We start from the raw sequence: 19,730 nt of genomic DNA, 5'->3' as shown, positions 1-19,730 counted from the left end.
ACTAGGTTACTTCACGCAGACCGCCTCCAAAGAAAGCGAAGTTCTTCAGCTTCTAAGGAGAGGTGCTGAAATGTGAAGAGTTCCCGGAGCCTGACCTGCTACACAGTGTTTGCCAAAAGACATGGACAGAAGCATCCTCTCCAATAAAATATTTTGCCTGGGGGCTATGGCAGGCGAATACAGGGGAAAAGCTGAAGGGCCACAGAGGCAAAGTAAGTTAGCAGCGGTATGGGTGACACTCTCTAGAGCAGTGGTTCCCAAACTTGTTCTGCTTCTTGTGCAGGGAAAGCCCCTGGAGGGTCGGGCCGGTTTGTTTACCTGCCGTGTCCGCAGGTTTGGCCGATCGCGGCTCCCAGTGGCTGCGGTTTGCTGCTCCAGGCAAATGGGAGCTGCTGGAAGCGAGGGACGTACTGGCCGCTGCTTCCAGCGGCTCCCATTGGCCTTGGAGCAGCGAACCGCGGCCACTGGGAGCCGTGATCGGCCGAACCTGCGGACGCGGCAGGTAAACAAACCAGTGTGGCCCCCCAGGGGCTTTCCCTGCACAAGCGGCGGAACAAGTTTGGGAACTACTGCTCTAGTGGATTATCACTGATAGGCTTGATGTCAAAGTATGTTGCAAGAAGGGTTTTGGATGAAGACAGGTGCACAAGAAGTGAAAGACTATTCCAGCCATAAGAAACGATGTGGAAGATTATTCCCAAATGGCAATGAAATGCTAGTTAATAGCTATACTAAGGGCATAGGTTCTGGAAGCACAAACTAACAGAAATCAGGTTCAAAGCTCTTTTTGGGCAAAGAGGGTACAACATACATCTCTTTGCACCTGCTGGAGTGAATCCAGTTCGTAATGCTTATTGTTCAGATAGTACATATGTTATTGCATTAATATACTATACGTTAATTAACCACTAATGCACATACAACAGTTCTATATTGCCTTGTTATTAGAAATGAGAGATACAAGAAAATTATGTCATATCTTCTAAAACAAGTTTGAAAGTGAAGTTAGAGAAAGAGAACTTGAGGTTAAAGTGAAATTAACCAAAGAGAGCTATTTTGATGCAAAGGATGAATGCTTTTAGTTGCAGAGAAGTGGAAGTAATGGTTCACCTGGTACATTTTGTAAAGCTGATCAGGTAACAAAAGTCCCAAGAATTGCTACTTAGTGATAGGGCAAATCCAACAGATGGTGTTCCCTGTGTCACAGTCATGGTATCATTAAGCTGAACAGTATTCTTTTGTACATTTTAGTCAAAATGTCATCTCATTTTATAGCTAAATACAGTCTTTGCTTCTTTTGAGAAATTTGTGCTTCTGAGCGGGGTGGGCTATATCAAAATAACCTGATCTTTCTATCCGAAGTGCTAATAGAATAGTATACAGAATAGTCTCCTGTTTATCTGTTTAGATTCTTATACTGCCCTCATCACTGTAACAGCTGAAAGAAAAGGAGTACTTGTGGTATCTTAGAGACTAACAAATTTATTTGAGCATAAGCTTTCGTAGCTCACGAAAGCTTATGCTCAAATAAATTTGTTAGTCTCTAAGGTGCCACAAGTACTCCTTTTCTTTTTGCGAATACAGACTAACACAGCTGCTACTCTGAAACCTGTAATAGCTGAATACCTGGAGACTGGAGTTTCATCATTTAGGCCTTTAATCTCCAGTTAATAAAAAGTGGACATATTCTGTACTCTTACTTATGTCCTCCACTGATAATAACATAGCATCTTTCATCCAAGGATCTGTAAGCGCTTTAAAAACATTAAGCGGTATACTACCCCTCTAAGGCAGTTGTTATTCCATTTTGTAGAGGCAGAAAATGAGGGACAGGGAGGCTGGGGTTTACCCAAGACCACACAGCAGGTCAATGTAGAGCCTTATTAAAACCTAGCAAACTTGATACCCCTACTCAAACCACTAGACAATTCACTACCCTGGCAACAACTGTGATGTGACAAACACAGGATCAAGTAGAAAGCAAAACCTGAGCTATCAGTGGGAATACACCCTCATTCAAGCACAAATATTCTGACCATGTACAGTAGCAACTTCATGTTAAAGATGGTTTCTGTTTTAAATACTCAAAGACACTAATCAAATATCAGTGTAAAAATATGAAAGTTTGTTAGTGGGTGGGGGTATATGGATAATCACTTGTGCCTGTCTTAGTACTTTAACATTTTCTGATCTGTATTTTTTGGGTTGAAATTTTTGGCTAAAAACTTTGGCTGGGAACTTTTATGTAAAGTTCAATCTGGAATGTGTTCTTTTTACAGCCAAGTTGTAAACTCTTTAAGGGTTTAAATCGGAAAATCTGATAGACCCTAAACAATACAGCAGGCCTATTGTAATAAGTGTTATATTAATTTAAAATTTCTTTACACTGTGCAATTTAAATTTAATGAAACACTTAAAAATTTTATTAGTGTTTGGATGGGATTAGAATGCTGGACTTGTTCAGAGAATCAGAGTAATTCAACATTATTAAAACTCTTTACTTTGAACTGTGAAAAATCTTAAGCTTTCCAGTTACTTTAGATCTCTCCTAAGCTCAGATCGTTTCCAAATGTTAAATTTTGGCTTTAATAATTTTAAGGCTTCCTTGTACAGTATGTGCTAAGAAAGCCCGGTCACTTTCAAAACCATACCACTCAAAATATAAAGGGCTGCAGTGGAGGTTCTCTGAAACTAGAAAGTGGGGGGGGGGGAATTCTTAACCTCTGTCTAATTATGCAAAATAAATGTGTAACTTCAATGAATACTGCACACCTAGCAACTCTTTTTGTCTTTTTTTTTTTTTTTTTTTTTGAGGAGGTGGTGAAGAGGGTGTAAAGGATCATCTGTTTACTCCAGTGATATAATACATGTCTACAAAACTGCCACAGTCTTCCTATTGCTGTATGGCATAAAGTCATTGTTGCCTTTTCTTAGGCACATGGACAAAATTGAGAGCTGTTTTTATGAAGCTGTTTATCACAAAATATAAAGCCTGCACGCTTGAGAATAATTATTACTGGTACGCCTTCTCTCTGGTACCACACATTTGATTGTAACACAGATTCTACATTTTGAAAATATCATACGGAGAAATCTGGAATAAAAATGGCTGTCAACAGTGGGTGAAAGTCAGAATAATTGTTATCCTTCTTGTCATTGAAGTAGGGACCATGTTTGTATACAAAGAAGTTAGGTTTTACCAGAGAAAGTTAAAATGTTAAATGCTCCAATCTGGTAAACAAAGAAAAAGAGAAAGTATGTGTGACATTCCACTCTGGTGTTATCTGGACCGGTGATCTGCTAGGTCACTCCAATCCTCGACTCTGGGAGCCAGCCTTACCCTGCTCTGCTGTGAGAACCCCCACTCCTAGGCTGTTCATGCACAGCCTCTGGCATGTAAGCTGCTCCTTGGATTGTGCAACCAAACGACAACAGCCAACATCTCCGGTCTCAGACACAACCGTAGGAACCTCTGTCTTCCAGTGTCCAGTTATGCCTGCTGGACACTGCAAGCCCATATGAGTCTGTCAATTTAACAAAGAAATTGATATGCACCAGGCTTGTTATCCCAAAGGAAGTCTCTGACACGCTTCAAACCAAACGCACTGCTTCAGGTAGAATAAACAAACAAATTTATTAACTATAAAAGAGAGATTTTAAATGAGTATAAGTCAAAGCATAACAAGTCAGATTTGGTCATATGAAATAAAAGCAAACTTAGGTGCTTCTCACCACAGGCTATCTGGTTGCCCTTCATCTAGGCTCTCCCCTTTGATCAGCACTTCAGTCTTTTGGTGGTGGTGTCTGTAGATGGAGTTGGAAGAGAGCGGAAGAGCATGGCAAACGTCTCTCCCTTTTATCCTGTTCCTTCTTCCCTGTTGTCTTTGTGCCGCTCTCCCCCTTCAGAGTAAGGTGAGCATTACCTCATCGCAGTCCCAAACTGACCAAAGGAAGGGGGGTGACTCACTCGAGAGTCAAACAGATCCTTTTGTTGCTGCCTAGGCCAGAGCCCTTTGTTCCTGTGAGGCTGGGCTGTGTTTGTCCCATACCATGCCTTGATGAGGTGTGAACTGCCCCTCTGCTCATAGAGCGTTTTTGCCTGGGCTTATTTTAAGCCATGAAGACACATTTTCAGCCTCATAACTATATACTTGAAATTACAACCTATAGCATTGCTGTAACAACAGTTACTATAACATCACCATAACAACAATGCTCAGTATATCATGAGCCTTCCAAAGACACCCAACTTGACAAACTTTGCATTAGATACCACACAATCATAGTATAAGGATGAACATGGTGGTGTAGGGTGCTCCCACGAGGTACAGAATGTCACAGTATGGCCTTCTGCTGCAGTTGCCAGGGGACCCAAATTCAAAACCAGGATTCTTATCTTCCTTCAGATTCTCCCTAAGACACCGTTCTTCCTTAATACCTACAGAACACTGCTAACTGATAATGGCTAGACAGCTGGTGAACTGAGATGACTGACACTGATCTGGTCACTTGTCTCCATTAACAAAAAAAATAAATCTAGAAATTGTGCACAGATCCAGTCTGTGGAAAAAATGTTTACTGTTGTTTCCCTTTCCTTTGTTTATTTGCTTCAGGTCAGTGGGACTGCTCATGTCATTAAAGTTAAACACATGCATAAGCCATTGTAGGTTTGGGGCCCAAGATTGTAAATTCTTGGTGCAAGAATTGGACTTTTTATACTACATGCATATGCAGCACCTAACATGAAGGAACCTTGACTTGTGCTGGACCTTTAAGTGCTACTGTAATAATGAAATGCCATCAGCACAGCCTTCAAAAAATGTGTTGGATTGTTCAAATGGGATATTACTTAGACTACCCAGTAAAAGACAGAACAAGTTATAGATACACACCTTTTGATTGCTGGAAAACCTTGCTTCTCAAGAAGAGACAACTTTAATGTTGCATATTTAATAAATAAACTAAAATAAACCCTTCAAGAAATCCAGATGGCTCTACTCCATTTCCTTTTTTGAGATCACCCCTATTTCTTCGCCACCTGGGCTGTGTATCTTAAGTCATGATAGTAAGTTTAGCCAAAAGCAAGTTTAGCCAAATATCTTGAATAGTTTGAAGGTCAGATGTTGAGGTGGCCTCGTATGTAGGAGAGAATTAGACACCCAGTGTTAGTTCCATATTGTTCCATACATTTTCTCTATGATGTAGGTCTTTTTTGCATCAATTGGCTTCAATTTTCTGATAATGTCTTATAGTAATATTCATAATGTTTGAGTGACAACCCAAGTAAATTCATAAACATGGTATATCTCTAAACTCATTTTTCATTTTTGAAATTGCTGTCATTTCATCTTACAAAGGCTATGACAGGTTGTTATTACTTTAACAATGACTTTGGGAATTGTAAGTAGAATACATATCACTTTTGAGCTGTTTTGTGTATTGAAGGGTTTTAATAATATTAGGTTTTATAAAATCATGAAAAGACACCTTCAGGATGCTTTCAAAAACTGATGGATTTGAAAGAAAGAAATGAATATTCTTGTAGTCTATGGTTGGTTTGTGTTAATGAAAGGAAACATTGGTATAGATTTCTGGATTTTTGAGTATTTTTGTTTTTTGGTAAGGAGAGGTGATGGTTTTTAATGTAGTTTTTAAATAAAGAATTTATTTTGGGGGATTTTTTTATGTTGCGCCTCCAGTATCTTCTAGTTATGTGTGTCTACAGCTGCTCTCTTTTGTCGATGAAGTGCTTTTGAACAAGGGACAGGGTTTACATTGCACTGAATCTGTTTGTATTTTGTAGAAATTTTTTTCATTGGGGCAGATTTGGGCATAGGGGGTGGGGAAATCTGATCCTGCACCACTAATTCAGTTGGAGTTTCGCCACAAATATAAGTAGGCTCATGATTGGGCCTTAGGTCTTCATTTTCCAAAGTGGTGTTGGGAAGGGAGAAAGGTATGGAAGATGTGCAAATTAAAAAGTGTAGTCCTTTGACAATGCATGGGACGGCTGAAGTGAGGGTTGCAGTTAGCTTCATTTTCCTGAACAGGGGATCAGCTTTGAAAAATTTCGGAAACACTGCCCTAAGTAATGGAATAACAGAAACACAGTAGCTGTAGAAACCATATTTGACTCCTAAACTCTCTGAAGCCAGGAGTCTACTACTACTGCGTTTCCTATTTTCATTTTCAGTAAAAGCCAACATAGGACACACCAAATGCAATAGTACAAAGGGATTGCGACACTTCGTACTGAGAGAGAGTCTGAAATTATAGCACTTTTCCTTATACCTTCTAAAATCTATGACAAGATTTTTGAGTATCACAGTGCTTTTAAAAAGCAGCTAGAACAATAGACTGATAGCACAAGAGAAAAGAAAATTGGAAGCCCCTATTTCTTGTGCCTTAAACAGTGTGTTCAAGAGAGATGGATTATTAATAGGGTAAGTGGTGCTTTTGATAGGGAATTGGTGCTCAGATATCTAATTTACATGTTAGGATGAGGATTTATACATGTAACTATAAACTTGAAATTGTGAAATTATTTGAAGAATATATTGTTGCACATAAATGCATATTTTCCCCAAGTTCATTCCTTGTTGCCATGTTAATAGATTGAAATTTGGTTTATTCTTGGTGTGTGTGTGTGAGAGAGAGAGATGCAATTTCCCTCCTGCCCAAATAGATGGAAATAAACCTCCTTAAACAAAACTAAATTCTCTCATAACTACTGACCATTCAAGTGCCTGGGCCTCCTCCCACCGGCAGTGCTTTTCAGATTCCTACTCCAGTGACCTCATTCCCTGCCCACAACTCCCATACAGAGTCTCCCAGTGCTGCTTTTCACTTCAAATTGTAGCACCCTCATGGTGTTGCTCCTACCTCCCTCCATCTAGTGCTGCTTCTCCTACCCCTTCAGTGGCGGGAGCAGGTCTCAATCAGGTAGTGATAGTGGTGGTTCTCCTGGTGACTAGTCAGGATCTGGTAGTGGCAGCTGGTCTGGCTCTGACCCCTGCATCTCTCTCTAGTGGCACCCATGAGTCAGATTTGAGGAGTAGGAGGCAAAGCCTTTTATGAAGCAGCCTCAGCAGCAGATCCTGAATAGTTCCAGGTCCATGTTTTACAGCTTCTTAGTTTGGGCACCAGGGAACAGAGCCAGCACTTTCACACAGCTGCCTGGCTCTCTCCACAATTTGGAACCTCTGCTCTAGACTTAAGCACATGTTCAGATTAGAACATTAGCTGCAACAATGTCACCACTTACTGTTCGCTGGTGCTGCTAGCCAATTCAAGCACAGAAGTATGCAGACTCTAGTTTGTGCACCCTGAAATAATCGTCTGTTCAATTATTGAACTAAAATAGAGCACAACGAAGCACAGACTTAATAATAGTTTTCATTTTTATGTTTTTTTAAAACTATTGTTGTGATAATGAGCTGGTAAATGTCCACCTGCCGTCCACAAGGTGTATATATATCACATCAATACAATGTGTCATAGCTTTAAAAAAGTGAGTGGGGAAGAACTAGTTCAGGGATATAGCACACTCGACTTCAGTTCTGGAAATCCTTGGCTGTGTTTTCCCTACACCCCTGGCCAACAGAAAGGTTAGAATCTATTCCCCTTTCCCTAATAACTCTCTGCATTTTGATTGTCTTAAAAAAGCCTTTGCCCAAGCAAGATAGCCTTCAAATCTGTCTGCTGGTAGTTGCACTTTCTTTACCTTTCAGCTAGTAAGTATGTAGGTCCTTTTATATCATCGTTAATTCTGATGGCTTTTTCACTTTCATTTGTGAGGAGACAGCATTTCTTCATGCTTACTGTCAATTATGTTGAGAAGAATTTAAAGGAAACAAAGTACAGATCCTCAGAATGTATGCAGAGATCACCCACGCTTAGCCTTCGATTCTCTTGGCCTCTATCCCAAATGCATTCTGAATCTCTGATCCTTGAGTTATCATCTTCTGTTTTTCCAAATTATGACAAAAACCAGTGCACCACCAGCAGTTTATGTACCTTCCATAGCATTAATCAGTGTGCTACTTAATGTGGACCTGCTGTGAACAAAAAATTGATAGATTTATCAGACCATTTTCAGTTTTACAAAGAGAACTAATGAGCTATTTATAGCACATTGTTATATCTATTTTTTGTCAGTAGACTAGGGACTGATTTAGGACAAATGGGTTAAAAACAGGAAGTGTGGTTAGATAAGTAGGTAGTCTCTCCAAAGAGTTTCCAGAGCTTACCCACACATTCACATTTTCTTCTGAAACTACTATCAAAACAACATTGGGTACAGTACCTTGAAATCCATCTCTGTTTAAAGGAGGAATATTTTTCAGCAGTAGCAGGAAATGGCTCATAGAAAAGTTTTACATTCTTGTAAAAGAAAGTTCAAATGATGCTCTGGAGTCATTGTCTGTAAATGTTTTCTCTCTGCTTTAATCAAATTGCAGCACTAACGGCATTTTGGTTGTTTCAGGTGTCTCTTATGTCTCTCTTACAAGCCTGCAAATAGTACAATTATGTATAAAGTAGTTGTATTTTCAAACCCAGATTAGTTGTGACCACTGAATTCCTTCCAACGTTGCCTTTCCTTTTAGATGAAACTATGCTTATTTGTGGATAGTTCTATCATAATTATATTGAAATGAATTGCTGTCACAATTGCATGTGGCAAAATGAGCAGACTAACAATATTATTTGTAGAAGAAATCTTATGCACCATAAATCCATGGAGTACTGAGTCTGCTGAAGACACTGAACATGATACCTCTGTGGTCCTCTAGACTTGCAGTAGTTTCATTGGTAATACAAGAACAACATAATCCATTGCTTGTTGCTGTCTTTGTGTGGTATAATGGTCCTGGGACCTCAGATTAAATTTAGATTTTTCCACCTAAAACTATATGGTGGAATTTTCGAAAGCACCTAGGTGATTTAGGGGCATAAACCCCTTATGCTTGTAGTGTAAGTATATTTTTGTATGGCACTGAATAAAGAAAATGCATTTTTTTCCTAATAATTTTAATAGAACTATGTTTGTTCATCATTAGCTAGGCACTATTGTCCTGTTTAAAAATGTTCAATCTCTGTCATATATTATTATTTCTGTTCCCTTACTAGCGTGACCAACCATTGAATGCAACATAGTGAATAGTCAAAGCAAACAATTAAGTGAAAATTATTCATCTAAAGTATTTGGTGACGGCTTGTAAGTAGCATATTTTTTTAAAAAAAGGGTCAGTTTGCAAATAATGAATCTAAAAGGGGCCAAAGCAACCAAAAAAAAATCTTAACAAATAGCTTGAGGAGTTTTAGTTAGAGTAAAGTAGGTGCCTTGATTGAGAGTCCTGTGTTACTTTTAGAGTCACTACCACATGTAATTATGCCATTTTAAGCTTCTCACATCTCTCTTGCTTTAAATGCATGGTTCTAGAAGAGTTTATATCCCAAGAAACTAATGAGAGGAAGTCAAAAAGCATGATGACAAAATGGATTTTAAGTAATTAGAATGAAGCAGGCCTATCTACCAGGGGTAAGAAAATAGGCCACTGCTGGTGACATATTGGTTGAAGCAGATTTCCCATCAGCCCACTTTGGAAGGAGAAACCTGCATGTTATTGTGGGGAGCAGAGGTGAGCTGCTTTGTTGTGTCCATGGGGAATTTCCAAGTCAGAACTCTAACTTTTTTTTAAATCAAGCTGCTAGGCTAGCGGGTTAGATGATATCATTGTGTGGGTGGGGGCACTTCAGTCAAATATGATGACATACTAACGTGCAGGTACTGTAGTTCAGGAAAGGCTTATGACTGCAAACATTTAGGGCTCATTCTATTCTCACATTTGTAGAATACCTTGAAAGGTTATGGGTTTTTAGAAGAAAAAGTTATTTTAAAATAAAATATAGATTAACATTTTTAAAAATCTACCAGATCCCTCCTTGAGAAATTATAAACAAGTTTCTTGGAACTTGAACTGCTATTTTTCTAAAAGAGGGCATCAGAAGAAAAATAATCTCACAGTCAGTAATGTAATAGGAAATGGTAACTATCTTTACATTTGCTCTCCTAAGATATCATACTTAAATATTTGAAGCCAATATATGCTATTTCTTTGAAAAATTAATGTAAATTTCTAAATTGTACTAGTAACAATGCATTAAATCCCTTTCAATTAATACTTTAGTTTACATAAAATGGATATATACAGATGAGACACATTAGACAGATGCTGATGCAAGTGATGGAGATCTAAACAGCACCCTGGTACAAATCTTAGCACCCTCATCCTTCCCAGCAGCTGGTGTCGGCAGGGTGTCTGATCTTCTTGCAAGGGCTTTGCCCCTGACTTCACTGATAAAGAATCCCACCCTCATCTTTCACATCTGCCTTTGTCTGATTGGTCTAATCCCTCAATGAAAATAGTTTTCAAACCTTTGATAGTACTATGAAAGCGGTAAGAATAAAAAAATTTTTACTTAATTATATGATCAAAAATTATTTCTTAAATAATTCATTATAAGCTCATACACTTTTTATGTACGACCTTTGCAGCACATATAATATCTAGTCATTCTGTATACTGACTCCATAAAGGTCATTTACATGAAAAGTACACTAAACCATACTTACTGAGCATGAAATGAAATGAAAACATGGTGGCATGTATAATATGCCCCAAAATTATGTCGGTAGTAGCCACTTCATCCCATGGAGTGAACCAAAGGTTGGCTGTGCTGCTGATTGAAAAGAAAATGGATACCATAAAGTGTTGAAAAAAATTATTAAAATAATTACCTCAGAGAGAAGAGGTCTTACCATATACGCAGTGTGTCAAAACAGATATTGTAGAACGTTGGCAATGAAATTAGTGTATGAGAAGTGTACATGAATGGAAAAAATATTACAGGATGCCATCCAGGCTCTTAAATTATAGGAAAGGATTTATATGGCATTTTAGAAATATGTGATCATACAGTTAAAGAGTAATATAATAGACTAGCATTAGGGAGCAGAGTAAAAGTTAGTTTATAAGCAACCTTAATTGTGGCATTTTCTGATTTTTGGGTGTCTAACAGTGCAACTTTAATTTTCTCTGAAACTAGGAAGTTTTGGGAAGGTATTTGGAATCATATGCAAACACAGAGAGAAAATATATTGAATAATTATAATGTAATCTTAATAAACCACAAAAGGAAACGTCATAATTTTGTGGTATTAAAAAGGACCTCCAAAACAACTAGATGCATTTATAGTCATGTTAATTTTTGTTACTTTATTGCAATAGACAAATAGTTACTCTTCCACTCTGACTTTATTCTCATGAAGTTCTGCCATCCCCAGTCAATGTCTCCAGCTACACTGATTTTCAGTATTAAACGATTGTTAGTCCTTGTCATGTATGGATGTGATAGCAATGCCACAAATTACACATCATGTATGAGAAGTGACTGTAGACTACAAGACTTTAATAACATTGAGGGATTTTTGGTAAGAACATCAACCACGAGAGTGAACTTCAAAGAATTTTGATGCCAGAAACTCCAACGTGGCAATATAGTCTTGGGCTTTTTCTTTTTTTTTTTTCTTTTGGATAATATAAACAGCCAATTTTTTACAAATATCTAATGAAAAACTTTGCTTTCCCTATCAGTGCCATAGCCATCAGCCCACTCCTCCTTCCCTGCCCTTCTTTCTTTTCCTACTCTTTACACTTCCTCCTTTATAGTGCCACCTGAATTTTTTGCCTTTGATCATGACAGGGCTGGCTTTAATTTAAACATTGCCATCGCTTTGAATCAGAGCAGATTCATACATGTTTCAGAATTTGTATATGTGAGGCCACTCTGTGAAGTGAAATATTTTGTATAAGAGTGTGTCTCTACCATTTATTGTGTTTTTCACAACATTGCCTGTCATTCACTTATGAGTGAATCTTTTCTTTTCTTTTTTTTACCTTTTATGAATAGGCAGAAGTGTTAAAGTGTATTGAATTATATAAACACATAACTGACTATTAGTACTTTGGTATAAAGGACAAAGGTCTAAATGTTAATGTTGTAGAATTCAGTTGATTTTGAATTTCCCTTTATCATAAAATGAATGAAAAATGTTTAAATAAAAAACTGTTTTGTTGATATCCATGCAGTCTAGTTTCAAAGAGATTCAGATGCAAAGAATTTCAGAGCAAGTTGTGCTTTTATAATTTTGGAAGATGTCAAAGTATCAGTATGAGCCTATTCACTGCTTTGTGGCATTGTTCTGTAATGCTGGATCATTCTTTATAAAGCAGTTGTGTGAAGATGGCTGAAAATTAGATACCCTAACATGCCCACATTGTGATTAAAATTGTATGAGCAACCTCTGTATTCAAACACTGTTGACTGTCTGCTGACCTGCTGTGACCTAAGACAAGTCATTTTAATTTTCTGTGTGTCTGTTTCCCCTCCCACCTTTTGTCTATCTTAACTCGGTAGATTATAAATTTTCTAAAAGAGATGCTCTAGCTGAGCCAGAATTTATGGGCTTGATATAGGAATACTGAGTGAAATTCTATGGCCTGTATTATGCAGGAGGTCAGACTTATCATAAATGTTTCCACCTGGCCTTAGACTGTATGAATAAGCTCTCTGGGGCAGGGACTGTCTCTCAGTATGCACACTGCCTAGTACAGTGGGCACCAATCTCAGTTGGGGCCTCGCGGCATGACTATAATACAAACAATAAATAGTAGTTTGTCATGCTACTGACTAGCCTATAGTACAGTTTTATAACAAGGAAAACAAAATGCCCTGTCCACAATGATCAGGCAAATGGTACCAGCCACAACCATTTTTAAGCATTCATTACTATCACCATTTGAACTGCGAAGCAGACAGCGTCTAAAGGAAATTCAACTCCTTTAAACGCTCTGATCTTAACTGTTACATGGCTTGTGGATACCGTTCATTGGTTTCTATTTAAATGTCAACTACACAGCAGTGCTTAATGACTGTAATAGATATGTGCAGTTTTTTCCAACGGCTACTTAATGGTTCCATATAACACATTGCAAATGCTTAGAGCAGGGATACAAAATCTTGAGTGACAAAAAGCCATCTGTGGCTTGTTATAAAGTTACAGAACTGTACATCTGAAATTAAGTTTGAGAATTTTTCATGGCACTAATATGAGTTAATTAAAAGTTATTTGGAATTTTTGGAAAAAGTTGTCATACCTACATCAGATCAGCACAAGGAACAGGTGACTTTCTTAAGACAGAACTGATGATGACATGCATTCAGTCCTCCTTTCATACATTCTGGTATGGTAGTCCTGCATTTTGTGTCTGGACAGCATATGAACCCACCAAGGACAGTCAAGTATCAGAGCAGTGCAACTACGCATGAATCACATTCATCTCAAATGGGTTGTCATACTGTGTTTGTTATAATAATTGGGGGGGGGAATTATTAAACAATAAGGCAAAGAAGTTCTGAGAGGGAGACTGAGTAACTATAATTGGCAGAACTCAGTGCTCAGAACATAGACAACCCAGAACAGTGAATTATGCAAATAATAATTGAGCTTTAGAATCAGATTTCATACTACCAGATCTTTAGGCTCCTACTTCCACCAAAATACATATGCTAGTACACCTCCAGGCCACCAGGCCTTTCCACAAAGAATGCTGAATACTGGCCAATGTTGTTGCATAGACCTACAGTATGAATCACCTTTCCCCTACACTAAAGACTGGGTCCTTGGAGCCGAGTGCTTTTTATTCCAAAACTTGGTAGCCATTTCTAAACTCAGGTTCAGTTTCTGCTTCAGTTCACCATGGCTTGGATTTCTCATCAGCATGTCAAATAGTTCAGTCTTGAAAATTGTCTAAAAAAGGACTGACTACATAACCATATGAAGAGCTTTTAATTTCTATGTCAATGATTCATTCCCCTTAACCGTGGGGATTTAGACATTATCAGAACTGTCTTGTAGTTGACAGCTGTAGGATCTCCCATGAGTTGTTCTTTCTCAAAACGTCCTGCCTGCAGGCATTGAAAAACAGCAGCAGTTAGTACTCTTGCCTATGTTTCTTTCTTATATATATGCAGTGTTATAGCTGTATTGGTTCCAGAATGTAAGAGGAAACTAGGTGGGTCAGGCTGTATCTTTTATTGGACTAACTTCTGTTGGTGCAAGAGATGTGCTTTCCAACTCCACAGAGCTCTTCTAAGAATTCTAGAACTCGAAAGCTCATCTCTCACCAACGGAAGTTGATCCAATAAAAAAAATATCACCTCACCCATCTTGTTTCTTTCTAACAGTGAATTTGCCTAACAACATGAGATTCTTCTTCAAGTGATTGCACATGTCCATTCCACTGTAGGTGTGTGCACACCTCATACACAGTTTTTGGAGATTTTTCCCTCAGCAGTACTCTGATTTTCACATTAATCAAGCAGTTTGTTTATTGACTTTTTTTCCAAAGCCTCATTTGAGTAAAGGGGAAGAAATGCTCCATACTCTATATATTAGAAGAGCTTTGGCTTTTTACCTATATTGGACTAAGTCTTTCAGGTCTTTTTCTCAGCTCTTTGATGCAGTTTCATACAGAGTAAAGGGCTATTCAGAGGATCTCTTCCTGGATTTCTAGCTTTGTTTATGCTACCAATTAGCTGATATTGCACTGCCAGTAAAATGGTGGCTCGCTCAACCAGGTTGCAGGCAAATTTCTGTAGCCTTTCTGGCTCATGTAACCATACCAGATGTTTGTAGGGCAGTAATCTGATTGTCAGTCCATATGTTTGTCTCTCACTAGGTCATCTCTCATCAATCTAGACACAATGCCAGATTTGGACAGGTGGTCCTTCAGTCCCTGTTTAAGTAGACTCCACGCCCACCTCCAGTTCAAACTGCTTGTGAATCACCTGTAGTGGAGTGGACATGTGCAAACACCAAAGAAGAAAAAACGCGTATCTATCTTTCTGTAACTGTTCTTCAAGATGTGCTGCACATGTCCATTCCGTGACCCTCTCTCCTTCCCCTCTCTATTGGAGTCTTTTCAAAAGGACCTGAGGGGTTTGCGGGGGGCCAGCGAGGTCCTTTATACCACTCGTGCAGTGATGCAAGGCACCAGAGGGTGCTCACGCTACCCCGACAGGTATTACTGAGGGAAAAAATTTCCAGCAACTGTGCACAAGGTGCACACACATCTACAGTAGAATGTACGTATGCATTCAATAAATTATGGAAAGGTAGGTAATTTTTTTTCCTAAGGTCCTTCTCTGCTGTTTATCTTTCTTCTCTATCTTTCTTCTTAAAGTTTTGACATTGCATCAACCCTCATCACTAGTATGGTTTACTACCTGTGAACAAAACTATTTAATGATGTCACCTACTTTTTCATAAAACTTGTTCATCTTAATCCCTTCTTTACTCACACCACTTGACCCACAGCATACGATCTGACTGGCTGACTTGGCAAGAGACAAATAAAATGAGTTAAAATTCCTAATTGTGCCAGTATTATACATCACTTCTAAAGCAACTCAAATCTTAAAACATTTAAAATACGTTAAATCTAGGCTGAGTTAAAAAATGTCCTGTATGTTCTTGCTGTCTTAGCTGAATTCAACGTTCTTTGAGCTTTGAGTTTTCTAGGCTGTGGACGAGGTTAAAATGTTTGATGTTCACATCCTCTTTCTGTATCAGTTTACACTGGAATATGTTTGAGCACTTGAAGAACTAGCTTGTTGCATGCAGATAGAGAAAATGTCCTGATGAGTTCAAATATACTCCGTGCGCTCAGGTGAGCGCACACTGTGCATGCAGATTTTTGTTGCTTTCTTTTTAAAACGTGCTAAAATTGCGCACACAGATGTAGAAAAGTTACAACATTTTCATGTTTATCTGATCATTTTAAAACTATACGCAACTTGTATATACGTATACATTCCACACAAATTCTACCTTTCAGCAGTTTTTTGTGGGGGACTTACATTAGCTGAATACTTTTGGAAAACCCAACTCTCAGAATCCAATTGATTTGATATGCAGTATTGTGTGTGTTTTATGGTTGTTTGTGGAGAATTCAGTGATATAGTTCTTCTACAGCTAAACCTGTATACCCAAGTGCAGTACATTTGATAGGATAATACTTTATCTGACCCTCTCCTGAACTACTACTCCACTGAGTGACTGCAAGCTTAGTTTCTGTTACTTCTCAGAACCACAAATCTTTCCCTTCTGTTTTTCTCAGAGTTTGTACAAGTCATTGCAAAAGCTTTACATTCTTTGTTAAACTTTCTAAAAAGTGAACTTTCTGGGGGGTTTTGTTTGCCACAAACTAAACTATTTAAGACATAAAATGGAAAATTGTATTTAACAGATAATAGATTCTTTCCAAACGTTTCATCAGTACAAAACTGCTGTGGTTGGCCCAAAATAGGAAGATGTGTTGTTGTTGTTTTAAGTTTCTATCAGCTAAAGTATGGTTGAAACTGTCGTACACATCTGGGTGTTTAAATCTTCCCAACCAGCTTTTCTCTGCATGTCTTTAGAACATAATATAAAACACACATTCCTGATCAAGTAATTTTACCAATAATTGCTCGTGGCAGCTAGGATTCTGGCTAGACAGATTTTGCAGTTTAAAGACCTTGGGAGTGGAATGTACAGTGTTTGTACAATAGGGGCTGATAATTCTCCATGAGAATTTCAAGGGTTTTTTTGGTTATTCTTGAACACATTTCATTCAGAAAAAGTACTGTGTTATCATAGAATCATAGGACTGGAAGGGACCTTGAGAGATCATCAAGTCCAGTCCCCTGCCTCATGGCTGGACTAAGTATCTAGACCATTCCTGACAGGTGTTTGTCTAACCTGCTCTTAAAAATCTCCAATGATGGAGATTCCACAACCTCCGACCCTAGGCAATTTATTCCAGTGCTTAACCACCCTGACAGTTAGGAAGTTTTTCCTAATGTCCAACCTAAACCTACCTCCCTGCAATTTAAGCCCATTGCTTCTTGTCCTATCCTCAGAGGTTAATTTTTCTCCCTCCTCCTTGTAACAACCTTTTAGGTACTTGAAAACTGTTATCATGTCCCCTCTTAGTCTTCTCTTTTCCAGACTAAACAAAACCAATTTTTTCAGTCTTCCCTCATAGGTCATGTTTTCCAGACCTTTAATAATTTTTGTCACTCTTCTCTGGACTTTTTCCAATTTGTCCACATCCTTCCTGAAATGTGGCGCCCAGGGCTGGACACAATACTTCAGTTGAGGCCTAATCAGCACAGAGTAGAGTGGAAGAATTACTTCTCGTGTCTTGCTTACAACACTCCTGCTAATACATCCCAGAATGATGTTCTCTTTTTTTGCAACAGTGTTACACCGTTAGCTCATCATTTAGCTTGTGGTCCACCATGACCCCCAGATCCCTTTCCGCAGTATTCCTTCCTAGGCAGTCATTTCCCATTTTGTATGTGTGCAATTGATTGTGCCTTCCTAAGTGCCAAATCCTTCGCATTTGTCTGTATTGAATTTCATCCTTTTTACTTCAGACCATTTCTCCAGTTTGTCCAGATCATTTTGAATTTTAATCCTATCCCCCAAAGCACTTGCAACCCCTCCCAGTTTGGTATCATCTGCAAACTTTATACGTACACACTATTGCAATTATCTAAATCATTGATGAAGATATTGAACAGAACCGGACCCAGAACTGATCCTTGTGGGACCCCACTCATTACATCCTTCCAGCATGGGGGGGAGGGATAGCTCAGTGGTTTGAGCATTGGCCTGCTAAACCCAGGGTTGTGAGTTCAATCCTTGAGGGGGCCATTTAGGGATCTGGGGCAAAAATTGGGGATTGGTCCTGCTTTGAGCAGGGGGTTGGACTAGATGACCTCCTGAGGTCCCTTCCAACCCTGATATTCTATGATTCTATGACTGTGACCACTGATAATTACTCTCTGGGAATGGTATTCCAACCAGTTTTGCACTCACCTTACAGTAGATCCATCTGGGTTGCATTTCCCTAGATTGTTTATGAGAAGGTCATGTGAGACAGTTTCAAAAGCTTTACCAAAGTCAAGATATACCACGTCTACAGCTTCCCCCACTATCCACAAGGCTTGTTATCAGGTTGGTTTGACACGATTTGTTCTTGACAAATCTATGCTGACTGTTACTTATCACCTTATTATCTTCTAGATGTTTGCAAATTGATTGCTTAATTAGTTGCTCCCTTCTCTTTCTGGGTACAGAAGTTAAGCTGACTGGTTTGTAATTCCCTGCGTTGTCCTTATTTCCCTTTTTATAGATTGGCACTATATTTGTCCTTTTCCAGTCTTCTGGAATCTCTCCCATCTTCCATGACTTTTCAAAGATAATCGCTAATGGCTTAGATACCTCCTCAGTCAGCTCGTTGAGTATTCTAGAATGCATTTCATTAGGCCCTGGCGACTTGAAGACATCTAATATGTCTAAGTAATTTTTAACTTGTTCCTTCCCTGTTTTAGCCTCTTCTGATCCTAACTCATTTTCATTGGTATTCACTATGTTAGTCATCCAATCACCACCAACCTTCTTGGTGAAAACTGAAACAAAGAAGTCATTAAGCACCTCTGCCATTTCCACATTTTCTGGTATTATTTTTACCCCCGATTGAGTAATGGGCCTACCCTGTCCTTGGTCTTTCTCTTGCTTCTAATGTATTTGTAGAATGTTTTCTTGTTACCTTTTATGTCTTTAACTAGTTTGATCTTGTTTTGTGCCTTGGCCTTTCTAATTCTACATATTTGTGTTGTTTATATTTATCCTTTGTCATTTGACCTAGTTTCCACTTTTTAAAGGACTCCTTTTTTGATTTTTAGATCATTGAAGGTTTCCTGGTTAAGCCAGGTGGTCTCCTGCCATACTTCCTATTTTTCCTTCACAGTGGGATAGTTTGCTCTTTTGCCTTAATAATGTCTCTTCGAAAAACTGCCAACTGTCTTCTATTGTTTTTCCCCTTAGTCTTGCTTCCCATGGGAAATTGTCTCAGTACTCTAAATAAGAACTGTTTTAAATTTAAGAATGTTGTTACATTTCGCTTGATTGGCCTACTAATTACAACCTATGGTTATACAGTGCATTTGCTTTAGTGCTATATAATAGAACTGGCAGCATGGTATCCCAAAACTATAATTGTGTGGGTCACAGTGCAGTTTTGGAGAAATACAAAAATACAATATACATAGAAATTTTACTTTCTGAACAGAATTTCCTAACAAATTTACAGTTGGATGACGTTGCTCATATTTTTAATTAATTATACTACAAAAAAGCTAATGCTTTGCTTCCATGAAGTTGCTCATTAAAAGCTGCAGGGATATAAAAACTAGTCATCTGATTATTATTATTTTTTGTTCAAAATATACTGTAGCTGTTCATTATGCCTGCAGGTCCTGATTTATTTGGTTTTGTGTCTCCACATGAAAAAATAAAAATCCTTCCTGAAATAGAAGAAAAGGAGCACCCCTTTTACATTAGTAACTGCTCGTGCTCTGTGTACAGTTGGAAATTGACTCATTGATGACAATGGTTGTCACAACAAGTCTCCTTGAACAGCTATTGAAAATGGTCTTTACTAGTATAAGAGGTGCAAAACTGTTTGTCATCTTTCCATAAGAGTTTTGAAAATTTTCAGTACTGGTTTAGGGGGACCAGTTGCTAACAATATTTGTCAAGCACCATGTCATTT

At 38.4% G+C, this 19,730-nt stretch overlaps 1 protein-coding gene across 4 annotated transcripts in view; it reads left to right on the top strand.

The window, feature by feature from the left end:
* The window catches only part of EXOC2 (exocyst complex component 2), a 188,565-nt gene that overhangs the window by 148,762 nt on the left and 20,073 nt on the right, over positions 1-19,730 (top strand). Inside the window, exon 24 of one of the 4 annotated variants that reach the window (XR_012157344.1) lies at positions 1-212. The exons of the other annotated variants lie outside the window; for them this stretch is intronic. The gene's annotated coding sequence lies outside the window, so the exon portion shown is untranslated. The remainder of the gene's footprint in view (positions 213-19,730) is intronic. 4 annotated transcript variants of the gene reach the window in all.

This window comes from Lepidochelys kempii, chromosome 2 (assembly GCF_965140265.1).
Source record: "Lepidochelys kempii isolate rLepKem1 chromosome 2, rLepKem1.hap2, whole genome shotgun sequence".
Lineage (NCBI taxonomy): Eukaryota > Metazoa > Chordata > Testudines > Cheloniidae > Lepidochelys > Lepidochelys kempii.
The sequence above is the reverse complement of the archived record's forward strand: the minus strand, read 5'-3'. Positions and strand labels throughout refer to the sequence as shown.